The sequence below is a fragment of the Penaeus monodon genome, chromosome 22 (assembly GCF_015228065.2).
Source record: "Penaeus monodon isolate SGIC_2016 chromosome 22, NSTDA_Pmon_1, whole genome shotgun sequence".
In the NCBI taxonomy this organism is placed as follows: domain Eukaryota; kingdom Metazoa; phylum Arthropoda; class Malacostraca; order Decapoda; family Penaeidae; genus Penaeus; species Penaeus monodon.
The window spans coordinates 22191600-22192009 of NC_051407.1; positions in this window are offsets into that span (position 1 = coordinate 22191600).

A 410-nucleotide genomic window follows, 5' to 3' on the forward strand; every position below is an offset into this window, starting at 1 on the left:
TTTATTCTCTCCATGTATTTTTGCACTATCATGACAACTACACACATTGCTGTGCTCCCAACTAAGTTACGCAAATGATAATTATTACTAAAATTTATGGGCAACTTAAACAGTGATATAAAAATTTCCACAAGTTCAAAATTTATTACTCTCTGCCCTCTATATTAAGAGGAGACATACATTTCCCATACTGTTAAAAAGAATCCTGTCAGTCACTGGATGAAGGAGGCACAGCAGTACATTTGCTCAGGTAAGGATGCACATGGACATGACCACACTGTTTCTACCATGGACAGACATTACAAGTTTCCTTTGGTGAGACTTAAGAATCTAATTCATTGAAAACAACACAAAATGCTACATTAGTTCAGTCAGGTCCCATTTGTCATTACTGTACAAAAAAGTAACCC